The sequence below is a fragment of the Macaca mulatta genome, chromosome 8 (assembly GCF_049350105.2).
Source record: "Macaca mulatta isolate MMU2019108-1 chromosome 8, T2T-MMU8v2.0, whole genome shotgun sequence".
Lineage (NCBI taxonomy): Eukaryota > Metazoa > Chordata > Mammalia > Primates > Cercopithecidae > Macaca > Macaca mulatta.
Genome location: NC_133413.1, coordinates 146618201 through 146631882, shown reverse-complemented (window position 1 = coordinate 146631882; position 13682 = coordinate 146618201). Strand labels below are relative to the sequence as shown.

At 39.7% G+C, this 13682-nt stretch overlaps 1 long non-coding RNA gene across 1 annotated transcript in view; it reads left to right on the top strand.

The window, feature by feature from the left end:
* Window positions 1-1389: 1389 nt before the first annotated feature.
* LOC106999960 (uncharacterized) overlaps window positions 1390-13682 on the top strand; it is a 55534-nt gene continuing 43241 nt past the window's right edge. The window contains exon 1 of the long non-coding RNA XR_001446886.3: window positions 1390-1519. This is a non-coding gene — a long non-coding RNA (uncharacterized LOC106999960). The remainder of the gene's footprint in view (window positions 1520-13682) is intronic.

Here is a 13682-nt window from a genome sequence, read left to right as displayed (position 1 = left end):
GACGTGTGTGGGCGTGGGAAAGGCTGAACAGAGGAATGTCCTAATAGGACTCACATTTCAAAGTGACCGCTTTGCCTGGTGAGTTCTTAGTAGCACTCTGGGCAAGGGTGGCTGCAGGCAGAGAGCAACTAGGAAGTAAATGTAATAATTAAGGTAAGAGAGAGACACTGGCTTCGACCACAGTGACGGCCGAGGAGGTTGTAAGAAGCAAGTCAGTTTTGGGCAGATAAAAAGGCAAAGCCACGCCAACAGGATTTTCTCAGTGATTAGATGTGGGACTGTAAAAAAGTAAATTTTTGAACATCAACAATTGTTCAGAGGTTTCTGACCCCAAATGCTAAAAAATTGAATTGCCTTTATTGTGTAAGAAGCAGGGTTGTGTGAAAAGCAGGCACTTCCCCAGCCATCAGATACACTGATACTTAAGGGATGGACAAAGGAAGACAAGCCGATAAAGACACTGAAAAGGAGGGGCCTGAGAAAAAAGATAAAACAAATCATGAAACATATTTCTACTGAGAGAAAGCAAGTGAATGATACTTCACTTCTGAAGTGGGAAGGTGGAATGTTAATGGCATTTTCTGAGACTATACCATTTAGCCTAAGGGTGAGACAGTGCGTTTGTCTCAAAGAAGCAGAATAAGTTTTACTTACAGAGAAGAACTAACGGTTGCTTTGCAGATGGGCAAACCTTCAATACTGTATTGTGCAAAAGAAAAAGTGAAACACAAAATAATTTAAACTGTATTATCCTTATACTGTAGGGATCTACCACCTCGGGATTGTAATATGGTCAGTGCTGGCCCATGCTTTGTCTCTGTAGGATGATGAGAAGTATCAAGACTACACACAATGAAAATCTTTACAGGAGGAAAAAAGACTTGAGATAAGTACACTTAGTTTTCTATTGCTTTTGTAACAAATTACCATAAACAAGTTACAAAAAAACCCACAGAATTTTTTTTTTTTCTGTCCAGTTCTGGAGTTCAGAAACCCAAACTGGGTTTTACTGGACGAAAATGAAGGTATCTAAAGGGTTATGCCCCTTCTGAAGTCTCTAGGGAAAATCTTTTCCTTGACTTTTTCACTTCTGGAGGCTTCTTGCATTTCTAGGCTCATGGCCCCTTTCCTCCATCCCTAAGACAGCAGCAGCCCCTGCTTTATTTTGCATGGTTTCTCTCTGTCCTTAAAACTGACCTCAGATTTCATACAGAATATCTGAATGAAACAAAGGCAAAGCTTTACTGGTGAGCATGAGATGACAAGTCTTTGCTTCATAATTGTCATAACAGAAAGAAACTGTATCCATTAGCTACCCAGCAGGACCTTGACCTCTTTAAGATCCAGGGATGGGTTGACAGGAAAGGAAAGTGGAGTGTAAACCAGTGCTTCAAAACCAGCAGCTGCCACAAACTGTAGTGACCTTTCAGTGTCCTGCCGACTTCCACTCTCTTGCTTCCAGCAGGAGTTAGAATCTAACATTTCTTTACAATGGCCTCTCTAACTTCTTGGACTCAAGGTAAGTGAACAAAAAACACTAAAGGAGTTAACAGGGAAGTCAGTTGCTGCCATGGAGAGTGCAGAGGCATGGTTGTCTAGGGTGTGGTTAGTGAATCGATACGACATCTAGTCCTCTTGTTAGTGATAGAGTTTGGCAGAATGGAGAAAGTGTGGACCTTTGAGTTAAACAGGTCGTGGTAGGAATCCCAGGCAGTCTTTCTACTTATGTTGTCTTTGGCAAGTCACTTACCTCCTTGAGTCTTAATTCTTTTATTCATAAGATTAAGAAAAGAATACCTCTTTCAGAGGGTTGCTGTGAATATAAAGGAAATAAGTTACATTAGGAGCCCAGCGGAATGTGTGACATATGGTGGATACTTGATATTAGCATGCCTTCCTTAATGATGGAGTTGAGCAGAACCAGACAGGGTCAATTTGAATTTTGAGGGTAAAGGAGAAGGCAGTTAGGACAAATATGTTAATGGGGCACAGGACACTGACAGCAGTGCATGGAGAGGATAAATGCAACGACAGTGATTGGGATTCTCCCAGAGTTCTCTTTGGATGAACAAAATGGCACCCAAAGGAAATACCTATTGGGAAGTACAGAAGGGGCAGTACCGGGCATACAGCTGAGATACTGGGCCATGCCAGCACACTATATGGAGCAGAGGTTACTTGAGTGACTTAAATACTAAGCAGTGCTTACCTCCCACTCTGCAAAGCTCCGTAGTGAAAATGGCGGTAAGTGAGCAGAAAGTGGATAGAAGAGGGAGAAGCAAAGGAGGATGCAAAAGAGGAAGAAAAAGAAGAAGAGTCAGAGATAGAGTATAAAGTAAAGGAGAGTGTGTTTAAAATGAAAATATGTTTTAAAAGTGTTTTGGGCAGTGCATGCTACATACATAGTAGCAAGCCACTATGTATGTGAGTTATTGATGTTGGCTGACATCACTGTTGTTGTTAAGTGAACACACAGTTCACACCCAGGCCTGCCTGCCTTCTAAGCCCGCGTTCATTCTCTTTTCTCATTCAACCTTCTAAGTGCTGAGGGAGGAGTTGAAGTGGAGAAATCAGAAGCAGGAGGTAAACCAGTGTGTGTTCATGGCTCAACGCAGAGTCAATTCAAGTTTTAAATGAATTTTTAAACCCTAGGGTAAAAGAAAATACGAGATGAAGTCAAACCAATTGAGACTCAAGACAACGCAGTAAAGGAGGACAGAATATAGCAAGAGCATTCAAGATATTTACTAAACCCAAGGTCACAGAAGCCTGTTTTTTTGGAGACAGGGGAATGTCACTGAATGGATGAGTTATCTTTATTGGAAAGCACCGTATCACATAGATATGTGTTTGGAATGGAGGTGATTACACCAGCCCACTGTCATGTGGGTGTGGGAATTCTTTAAGGTCTACATGACCTCTGACACATGAAGGGCATAGTTATTTATGTGTGCAAAAACTAATGGCTGGATTCATGCCTTATCTTGATGAGAGCTGGGTCATTGCCCATTTTTGAGGCCTTTGAATCCCTTTATCTTCTTCAGTATAAACTTTTTCTTCTCTTCTGGGAAATCTTCCTACTCAGAACTGTGATTTAACGAACTGTCACACAAAGAACTCTCTTCAACATTCTTACTTGTTACACAATAGCCAATTACAGTGTTAATTTCTCCAACAGAGTGACTGGTTCAAGATAGTCGTGAAATCAGCAAAACTAATCAAAACCTTACCTGAGGTGTCCTCTGGAAGAGGAGAGGGTTCTACTTCTCCAAAATATCAAGCTGCATGACCCCAACTGTCTGCCAAAAACCACATTTCCTGATCACCTGATTAATGACTCACCAATATGAAGTCATTTCACAGAGGAGAGTGAATCTGAAATAGAGAGAGACACAGGTGGCTCATGACATCCTGCTAACCCGTGATTCCCTGATCCTCCTCCTGACAAAAGCCAGATCAATTCCTGTACTTTCCACCCAATGTAAACCAATAACTCCCTCTTTCCCTTCCCCCATCCCTCCCTTCTTTATCATTCAGTTTGAACTAGGTGTCTATTACTTGAAAGGAAAAGGTTTCTAATTAAATTAGGAGAAAATATTGAAAAATTAATAACATTTATGTTTGGAGGCCTTTGACTCCAACCAGTGGTACAAGGATATATTAAGAGGTATTTTTAGTATCTAAGATGTGGGCAGAGGCGAAGAAAGCTGAAGGCTGCAGTGAGAGAGAGAAAAAAAAATAACCTCCAGTTCATTATTTATAATAGTAGAATTCAGGCACTGCATGTATGAGAATTGATGGAACAGCAGAAAGGAATGTTAACTAATTGCCAAGAATTAGGGGTTGAAGGAAACCACCCCATCCTGGTCAAAGCTCTACAGCAGAGAAACCCCTGCCCGGCAGAACAAAACTAAAACCACAATGAAAGGCAGCTCAACGTGAAGGAGTTAGAATTCATCACAACTAGATTAGAACATTAAAAAAAAAGTAAATCTCATCCCAATATTAGGCAATTTAGAGGCATGGTGTGCATGGACCCTATGCTCTTTAACCTGTCAGTTTGCAATTAATGACAATGAGAAATTGATCACTTCAAAGATAACATAAAGAATATTCTATTTGCATTTGTCTTCTTCACTGTCCACCCACAAAAGCTGGAAAGTGCAGATTGGTTGTGGAAGGTGGGGAACCACCTGAGTCAGTGACAGAGCCCAGGGGCTATAGGCGACAGGTGTTCTGGCTCCAGGGGAATGTGAGCCAGTTCCTAATGTGCTCCTGAGGCTGAGAGGCCTGCAGCCAGGGCAGTTCAAGCGAGTGTTATGACTGGAGTAACACAGGAAGTGGAAGTGTTTACCCAATGCCTATACCCCCATTGTATCTTGAAAGTAGCTAACTTGTTTTTTGATTTTACAGGCTCATCAGTGGAAGGGATTTGCCTTGTCTCAGATGAGACTTTGGACATTTTAGTTAATGCTGGAATGAGTTAAGACTTTGGGAGACTGTTGGGAAGGCATAATTGTATTCTGCAGTATGAGAAGCATATGAGATTTGGGAGGGGCCGGAGATGGAATGGTATAGTTTGGATATTTGTCCCCACCCAAATCTTGTGTTGGATTGTAACTCCCAGTGCTGGAAATGGGGCCTGGTGGGAAGTGTTTGGGTCATGTGAGTACATCCTTCATGGCTTAGTGTTTTCTTAGAAATAGGGAGTGAGTTCTGGTGAGATATGGTCATTTAAAAGTGTACGGCGCCTCCTCTCCTCCTTGCTCCTGCTCTGGCTATGTGGTATGCTTGCTCCTCCATCACCTTCTGCCATGATTATAAGCTTCCTGAAGCCTCCCCAGAAGCCAAGCAGATGCCAGTGCCATGATTCCTATCAGGCCTGCAGAACTGTGAGCCAATTAAACCTGTTTTCCTTATAAATTAGCCAGTCTTAGGCATTTCTTTATAGCAATGCAAGGACAGCCTAATACACAACTCATCTTTTATTTCCTTTTTGTTCTCCTCCCTCAGTAACCTCACCTCTACTTAGTAAAACTCACCTGCATACAAGAGGAAGAAAAGCTGTATTTGTAATGAATAAGGATGGCAATCACTAACAAAATTAAAACGCTTCATCTTAAGATAATTTCCTAAGAATTTTATATGAATAAACTCACTTTATTTAATTCTGACAACATACAGTCTGTGAAGCAACTAGTATTATTAGTCCCATGGCAGTTCATGAATGTATTGGATCATGAACCCAAACCTGTATGACATATTTAGAAAATATAAATTAGAGAAGCATTTATCTTGCTATTGGCTGGTTCTATTTTTTACAAAACAAAACTAAGCAAGAAATTGTTCCAGGCGAGAAGACACTATTTGAGGTGTGCATAATTGACATCGTTATCTGTCAAGTGGGCTGAATAAGTCCAGCAGCTATTATAAGGTCATTAAGAAAAGGGTAGTAATAGGTTCAGAGGCCCAATTGACTGTGTTCTAATCACAGGAGAAGCAGCATCCTTGACAGGGGCCTTGGGGGAAAATGTATTGAAGCAGCAAGAAGTGTTTAATGACCAAATCAGGCAGGGAAATCAGCACCCGTGCCCCAGTGAGAAGGATAATTTCAGCTGGGGGTGTGGATGAGCTTAGAGACAGGGTCCCTGTCACCTCTTTATTTTCCTCCTTCTTCCTATTTCTTGATATTACAGCAGCTACAGAAATCTGAGAACTCTCAAAGAGCTATCTGAGCAAAGACAGAAGCAAAAGAAAGGAACACACTCTCCTTCCATGAATTAAATAAGTTGACTTGGCTCAAAAGATCGGTGCATCCTAACCTAGCCCCAGGTCCCCTCCCGCTACTGACACAAGCTGGTTTTAGTACACAGATTTTGTACTTTTGTTTATAGAACTCAAACTTTGCTTTGAAGAGGGGTAAGGCCTCAGGAAGAGAAAGGGAAACAGCCTCCTAATTGAAGCAGAATCTAATTGTAAAAGCTCCTTTTCAGTAGGCATCTACATGTTCTGTTTTAATGCACCAATTACCTGTGGTCAATTGCCTGCCCAGCAGCCTAGGGAGAGAAGAGCTGGAGAAGAAAATGATATAATGAGAACCAGGCCTAGGACAAGCCTAAGTGCCTCACCAGGAGCATCCTGCTCAGTAGCAAAGAGCTCCTAATTACAACATAGCTGAAATCGCCACGGGATGAGGGAGAAACAAATAGACGCTGGCGTCCCTGAAAAGTTTCTTCTCCATGCTTTTTTACCCACCTCTTCAGGGTGATTATATTGGTGGTAAAAGTACAATATTTTGGTTATAGTACATTTTGTAAAGAGACCCTGAAACTTCCCAGGCTGAGTAAGCCTGATTCATTCCTGTTCTAAACTCCCACCAAATAATCTTTTTGCAATATATTAAAATCTTTTAAATATATAAATAGATTTATATTTATATAAATAATATATAAATATATAAAATATTAAAAAATGTTAAAATGTTTTTTAATGAAAACCCTCTTTTATATTTTCATTATTATTGTCTTAATTGACAAATAAAAAAATTTTATATATTTATCATGTATGCCATGGTATTTTGATATATGTATTCATTGTGAAATAATTAAATCAAGCTAATTAACATATTCATGACCACATATATTTATTTTTTTGTGATGAGAACATTTAAAATCTACTCTGTTAGCAATTTTCAAGTATAGAGTACAGTGTAGTTACCAAGGGCTGGGGGCACAGGGAATGGGGAGATGCTGGTTAAAGGGTAAAAAGTCCCAGTTAGGCAGGAGGAATGAGTTGTGGAGCTCTAGTTTACATCGTGGTGACTAGAGTAAATCAGAATGCATTGTATTCTTGAGGTATTATTGTGCCCAGTTTACTAAGGAAGACTGAAGCACAGAGGTTAGGAAATTCACCAAAAAGTACACGGTTTGTAGTGAAAGTTTACCTTTATTAAGGTATACCATGTACCAGACATGGGGATAAGCACTCTACAAGAGACTATACCACTAAAACCACAGCCGTCTTTCAAAGTGAAAATTATTACCATTTATTTATTTATTTATTTATTTATTTATTTGAGACAGAGTCTCGCTCTGTTGCCCAGGCTGGAGTGCAGTGGCGCCATCTCAGCTCACTGCAAGCTCTGCTTCCTGGGTTCATACCATTCTCCTGCCTCAGCCTCCCGAGTAGCTGGGACTCCAGGCACCCACCACCACGCACAGCTAATTTTTTTTTGTATTTTTAGTAGAGATGGGGTTTCACCATGATGGCCACGATGGTCTCAATCTCCTGACCTCGTGATCCGCCTGCCTTGGCCCCCCAAAGTGCTGGGATTACAGGCGTGAGCCATCGCACCCGGCCAAATTATTTTTTAATCTTTTCCAGCACATGAACAGTCAGAGACTCAGAGTGATTCAATAACTTGTCCAAATTCATACAAAGAGAAAGTGATGTGTGGGTAGAATACCGGCAGGCTAACTCCGGGGCCCTTTCTCTTGAATTTCAGCCTGACTTGCTAGTTCACAGGAGTGGTTTTGAAGAAAGATCTTCTTACTACAAGTGAGGATTTAGTAAATTCAAATACAATCCTGTGCAATACACAATTGGATAATGTTAGATATAAAAGTATTTAATGTGTGAATCCTCTAACCTGAAGGTTTTCGGTTGTTATGGTTTGGTTTGTTTTTGGCTGATGGGTTTGCAAGCGTGGAGCTGTTTCAATGCCCTTATACTCATTGACGTAATAGAAGCTTGGGTGGTTTAGAGAACACAATGGAAAGTCACGCCTCTCAGAGGAAGAGAGCTAGACAGGAATGGGTAAAAGGAGAAGCAGTCATATTTTTTGGCACTACTAAGGATTCTGGAAAGAACATATATGTCTAATAGGATCTAGTGAATTTGCTTGCTGGGGGATCTGCAGTGAGGGCCTACTCCCACATTTTCCATGGAAATGTCAACAAAATTCAGAATAATTATTGTGTTTGCTACAACTATGTTTCCTTTTTTAGAAAATATGAGAAAGTAATGAGCCCTGTGTCAAGACTGTTGGGAGCACATGGGGACAACTGATTCTCCCTTTTAAATCAACAGCACAACTGACTCTCAACCTAATTGAAAGTTGAAAAAAAGAACTAGCAATTGCATTAGCTGATCAGTTACACTCACAACCCCCACACCTGTACATAACGCATCTACTTCCTCCAAGATTATGATGATGCTGTCTTTAGTTAGCTAACACACATTTCTTTCATTCTAACTGCCTGCCAAGCATTATTATTATTTCCAAGTTTCGAGAATATAACAAACAAAACAGTCAGGATCTTGATCTACATGGAACTTCCACTATAATGAGGAAAGAAAAATGCATAGCATAAATAATTTTGGATCTTAATAGATGCAATAAAGGCTTATGTTTTTGATATGGTAAAGAATGACTGAAAGTGAAGAGAACGCTTTAGAGTGGTCAAGAAAAGCTTCTTAAGAGAAAGAGACATTTGACAACAAGAGGGAAAAGCATTTCAAGTAGAGGGAAGACCAGGTTCAAAGGCCTGGAGATGGGAATTGAGCTTGGTGTAGTCAAGTAGACCAGTGTGGTCACAGCACAGCCAACAGTATGGGAAGCAGAAAGATATGGAATTGGAACTTAGGGAGAGGCCAAATCATGTAGTATTGGGTACACAATGATAGGTAGTTTGTATTTTAGTCTTATTGTAACGGATAAGTCATTGTATAGATAAAACTTAATAAATCCTTTGTGAAAAATGAATCAGAGATTGGTATGAGTGGAAACAGGGAATTCAGTATTACAGGTGAGTGGTGAGGTGCAAGACAGTTTACAGAAGTTTCATTTAGGATATAAGTTGGTTACAGATTCTAAAAAAGATTAGTAAAATTGGATGTTGGGTATGAAAAAAACTACTAAGTATGACATTAGGGTTTCAGTTTATCAAACTTAAGTTAAACTGAAATTGATGCTTCTGTAAGTTGAAACTGAGCTAAAAGTAACATGACCTCATGGAATTGAATAAGAATTGAGATCTGCAAGGCCCCATAAAGTCTTCCAGCCTGGGACTGCTGATGTGTATTGTACATATCCTGGAGTTCCAACTAGTCAAGGCAAGAAAATCAATCATAATCCATTAGAATGGAGTCTATGATGGTAGAGAAAAGAGCAAAATTCAAGAAATTATCTAACTAGAGAAAAGAGAACCACTTCTTCTAAGTGGCATTTTAGCCACATTAATGTAACGCTTGACTCAATAGGAACTAACATCTCTTTTTCTTTCAATTAAGTTCAGGAATAAACTGAGAAAACAACTCCTAAGTGAATGTTATCGGTAAATATAAAATTCATTATCACAACAGTCCTATGAGGTATCATGTCTTAGTCTGTTTGGGCTGCAATAACAAACTATTATAGACTGGGCACCTTATACACAACAGAAATGTATTTCCCACGTTTCTGAAGGCTGGGGAGTCCAAGATCAAGGCTGATTCAGCAGCTGGTCAGTGCCTGCCTTCTGCTTCATGAACTGCCATCCTCACACTGTGTCTTTACATGTGTGAACGGACAAGGGAGCTCTCCAAAGTCTCTTTTATAAAAACACTAATCCTATTCATGAAGGTTCTTCCCTCATGTCCTGATCACCTGCCAATGGCCTCACTTACTACTACCATCATGTTGAGACTTAAGATTTCAACATATGCATTTTGTGGCGATGTGTACATTCAGACTATAGCATTCCACACCTTGTCTCCCAAAATTTATGTCCATCTCATATGCAAAATATGTTTATTTCATCCTAACACACCGCAGACTTCCAACTTCTTTTAGTGTTAACTCAAAACTCTAAAGTACAAAGTCTCAATAAAATATCAACTAAATCAGATACGGGTGAGACTTGAACTATGATTTATGCTGGGGTCAGTTGCTCTTCAGCTGTGAACCCAATCAAAAAAGTTATGTACTTCCAAAATACATGAGCAGGATGGGCATAGGATAGACATTTTCATTTGAAAAGGGAAAAATAGGAAAAAGAAAGAGGTATCAGATTCCAAATAAATCCAAACTATAAAGCAAATTTCATGAGATCATAAGGCTCAAGAATAATCCTCTTTGGTTCAATTCTATATCCCAGGCCTACTGGGGTAGACCTCTTGCCTTCCAGACCCACTGGGTCAGGGATTTAGCCTTCTAGACCCACTGAGGTGAAGGTTCTGCCCCAACAACTCTACTCAGCAGGGATTATTTCCCCATGGCTCTGGGTGGCCCCAACCCCACAGCTCTGGGCAGAGGCCTTTTTTTTTTGTTGAAAGCAAGGTGGTGAGCTACCCTTTTGAAACTGAGGAGGCATTCCCTGATGATCTGTGAATCGCTTTCAGGGGCATTCTTCCCTTGTCTTGAAGAATAGCCCATGTTCTCAGCTGAACAGCTTCCTGGTCCTGTCCTGTAAAATCCAAGAAGTCTGACAGTCTTCCTTTATTTCTTCTCATCTCCTTCTCCTTCAGTTCGATTTCCTCCTGGATTTACTTGTTAAGTCTATGGTTCACACCCATACTGATCCTTCTATCAAACGGATGCTCATTCACACCCTAAGTGTTGTAATTGTTTACAATATGGCTAGATTAAGAATTTTCAAAATCTTTAAGCTCTACTTATGGTTTGCTTAAAATTTTATTTTTTTTCTTAAAATTTCATTGCTTTAACATCACTCTTGGTATTAAAATCTATTTTAGGCAGGGTTTTCCAAAGAAACAAGAGGCCTGGGATGGGTAAAGAGGTAGGGAGTGTGATGGTTAATATTAAGTGTCAACTTGACTGTTTTGAGGGATGCCTAGATGACTGGTAAAGTGTTGTTTCTGGGTGTCTGTGAAGATGTTGCCAGAGAAGAGGACATTTGAATCAGTGGACTGGGAAGGGAAGACACACCTTCAACATAGTTGGGCCCCATCCAATTGGCTGCCAGCATGGCTAGAACAAAGCAGATGTAAGAAAGGGGGATAGATTTGCTTGCTGAGTCTTCTCACACTCTCTCTTCCTGTGCTGAATGCTTGCTTCCTCTTCTCCTGCTTTTGTGATTTGCATAAGATACATCTATAATACTGACCTCCTAAAAACTATGCACCCTAACTTTAAAATGCTATGAAATGATTGAGTCTAAGAAATATGTACTATAAGCATATACTAAGAAATGGGTTCTGTTATGGATACAAGTGGTAGGATTCAGAAATACTGGCCCATAAGCAAGGGCAAGGCCCCAAGGTTTATAAAATCATATGTGACTTCAGAGATTTCAGGCTACACCAAAGATTTCCTTTGTCTGCATGGAGGCGAGAGGCAGGTGGAGCTGGCTTGACATGTTTTTGCAAGGCTCTTCACTCATCTACTCACCTAGAGGCTAAAATTATCATACAAGGAAAATAGGAAAGCTGGGAGAGGAATACTTCCATGAAAACAGGGTGCTGTCACTCAAATATCCTGTGATCCATTCCTTAGGAAGTGGTTTCAAATCACTTGAAGAAGGAGGTTTTAAAGAAGAAGACTGGATCAACCTTTTTTTTTTTTTCAATCTAGATAATTATCTTTCCTATCTCACAGGGAGCAGCTCTGGTAACTAAAGGGTCAACTATGTTCATAATGATATAGAGAAGCCATCATCAGTGAGGACCTGACTATCCCCTTCCCATACAAATAATCTATATTCTTGAGATACTTGTTAACCTACACTTCCTGAGAACCCGTTTTTTTCACACTTGCTGTTTCCCCTGTATTTAATGTTTTCCCAATCCCTTCTTCACATGCTCTCTCATGCTGATCTTTCTAAATTTTTTTGACATACCATCTCTCTGTGTACCCTATCTCGAAAACTTTCTTTCTTATATCAAAAGCTTTTCCAGACTTTTAGAGTCCAGATCTTTTCAAACCACTATAACATCATTCTCTGAGATGTAGGAGAATGAAGTCTTCTTAATGAATAAAATTAATTATCAGTAAAAATAAAAGCAGCAGTTGTCTGTAGTGTGTGACTGAGTGGTTCATGAATACCCAAGTTATAAACAAGGTGGAATGAATATAGTTTCATGCAGATAGAAATAAATGTGATGGTAAGGAAGTGAAGATAAATTTAATAAATTAGGTTTTTCACTGTGTAGCTGAGATGGAACTATCAGCTTGCAAAACAGAACCAAAAGTACAAAGAGTCCATGGGAATTATTCACAGACCACCATCCAGCAGAGAGCCTGGGCCTGGTTTGTGAACTCAAGCCCTGTATCCTCTGGGATGTGTTCTTCCCCTCCTTACTGAAAGATAAAATCATGCAACACATTATTCAGTTACTCAATAGGTCACTTACTCATTGATGTACATAATAACAATAATAATAAGCATTTATTAAGAACTTAATATATGCCAAGTATTATACTAAATATTTTATATATGCTTTACTAATTTGATTCTCACTCTAAACTTGTGAGTAGATACTGTTTTATCCCTATGTTATAAACAATGAGATTAAGATGCAGAGGATTTGACAACCTTATCCATAGGGACATCGGTATTCAGTGCCAGAGGTGTGATTTGAACCTAGAGCCTTCATTGGACACCTTCTCTGTGTGAGGGTCTGTGCTTGGTGCTAGGTACTAATCAGACATTGACCAGAAGTGGCCAAAAGAGTGTCTCTCATTGTCCCAGTGTAGGTCATTTTTCATGTTCTTTTTTCTTTTCCTCGAATAATCTGATCCTTCATCCCACTCTGTGTCACCTGAAGCCTGAGATAGCTCTTACCCATCGTTCTCAGTTCCCTGTTAGGCATTGCTCAGAGTTCAGTCCTTAGGATTCTGAGGCTTCACTAATTTTTTTTTAAGTTTAGCAAAGGCATTGTAAACCTTCTCTACTTCATTTTTATCAGTTCATTCTCTACTTCCAACTGGGAAAATCCAAACAGTGCATAAAGCCTTGAAAGTACCAGGGAAAATCACTCTTTGGAGATAATGTTAAACTAGGCTAATCACTGATGGGAAACCTTTTGTCTTGTAAGCAAACATTTAAGCTTTTATAGTTGTATCTGTGTTCCTTGCAGTATTTGTTGGCTGGGCACGTGGTGAGGCTATTCCGTTATCTGGCTACTAGGAAGTCACACACCATTTATGCCAGGGGTTGGCAAACTGTAACCCACGGGTCATTCCAGCTACCTGCCGTCTTTTGTACATAAAGTTTTATTGAGATATAGTCATGCTTATTCAGTTACATATTGTATGTAGTCACTTTTGTTATAACAAAAAAAGTAGACTTATTGTGACAGAGGCCACATGGCTTGCAAAACTGAAAATATTAATTACATTGCCTTTTCCAGAAAAAGCCTGCCAATCCCAGCTCAATGCCACAATGATAATATTTGTGAAAGTTTTGCTGATTGTAAAATGCGATGTAAGGACCGTGGCACAATATGGGAAACTGCTTATAAGAAATTCAATCCCTAAGAGGAGATCAGCTTTCTTTAACAACTCACTGCATGCCTTTGCCTTTGATATACCTATATTACTTTAGCAGAAGTGAGAGTCCCTGAGGAATTTCTATGAGTGTCCATGCTAAATGTTGCATATCTCTATTGAATAATGTAAAATACCATAATTGAAGAAAAAGAACAACTTTACTGAATGCCAACTATGTTCCAAGTCTTTTATT